Consider the following 1474-nt stretch of genomic DNA (forward strand, 5'->3'; position numbering starts at 1 on the left):
TTCAACCAAATATTTGCATAAAACTTGGAAAAGTTGTAATAAGGTTATCTTTAATGTCATTTTCATTAATATTAATTTCTGGATAAAAATTGACCCATCAATAAACATATTGGATACCTTTAATTGCCTTTATCATAAATGCATGTCTTATTTTTCTCGCCAAGAAATTGTCTTTAAATTATGCCAATTTTTTACCTATACACCAAATAATAAATAACAATGTCGTATGTTTCGATGTTGTTCCTATCGTAGTCCGTAAATGATAAACATGATTGTTTATAACAGTGTCGGTTTTTCAGGGGTGTAAAAAACGGTAGACACAAGTGTTGAATACAGGTACAGCAACGACAGCACTTTTTGACTTTAACAAATTGTGAAAAAAAATGAAATGATATATTTTATTAAGAAATCCGAGTGCCATACTCCATCACTTTAATGTACAAAATTGTCATTAAATGCTTCAAGAGTATAATAGGACATAACTTATGAATTCCTGATTTCGATAAATCAACTATTAGTTTAATAACACAATAACATAATTCAGGAACCCTGTTTAGAAACACAATGCAATTGTCCAAAATACAATGATTTAGAGTTACAAACGTATGAACACCGCTTACACAAATACAAACCACTAAGACAGATCACACACTCAACCATATAAATTTATCAATATATATTGGAGTTTCCGTCTTGAAACGGATAGTAAAACACAAGTTTATTGGAACACGAGTTCTCTAGAAAGAGAGTCTTCTGGGAGCTTAAACAAATCTGGTGACCATAACCGCGCACTTGTCCCGATAGTAATCGGTACTAATTACAAAACGATTAAATCAAGCCGAACTTTGCGCGGCTGAAATGAATTCCATTGCAAAATAAATTTCCTTACAGTCGTGATTAGTCGTAAATATTTGATTATAGATATGCGACTTATCGGTTTGGTCAACTTTTTAAAACTGACCTACTTGTACTCCTTTGTCAGCCGGAATAGCTCAGTTGGGAGAGCGTTAGACTGAAGATCTAAAGGCCCCCGGTTCAATCCCGAGTTCCGGCACGAACGGAACATAGTTCGGCGGCTGATCATCTTTTTATTGCTACATAACATAAATCGCTGATGATCAGTAATTTGCCTAATACAAACAAGCAATTAATTTTGGAATGAATTGCGGGGTTGATGTCATTATCGGAGTATGAACGCAAATGGGCTAGTCAGGGTGTGTGGTGTCCGAAGGACTCCACGCGTACTTTGACAAGCCCGATTGCGTTCATATCCCCGATAATGATATCAAATCCGCAAACCATTTCTTATATTCACACCATAAGATCATTATTTCATTCAAGATTTGTTAAAACAATACTTCATTTCATTTATTAATAATAAGGAACACTTTTTACACATTCTGTTAATTGAACGACCCGAATGTAACCGGAAACATTTTATCAAATGACGTCAAAATAACACGGGTAAAGATTA

At 34.3% G+C, this 1474-nt stretch overlaps 1 non-coding gene across 1 annotated transcript; it reads left to right on the forward strand.

The window, feature by feature from the left end:
- The first annotated feature begins 981 nt into the window (after nt 1-981).
- On the forward strand, nt 982-1054 carry Trnaf-gaa (transfer RNA phenylalanine (anticodon GAA)). The gene has a single exon. It is a non-coding gene; the product is annotated as a tRNA-Phe (tRNA).
- The last annotated feature ends 420 nt before the right edge of the window (nt 1055-1474 follow it).

The sequence above is a fragment of the Mya arenaria genome, chromosome 8 (genome assembly GCF_026914265.1).
Source record: "Mya arenaria isolate MELC-2E11 chromosome 8, ASM2691426v1".
Lineage (NCBI taxonomy): Eukaryota > Metazoa > Mollusca > Bivalvia > Myida > Myidae > Mya > Mya arenaria.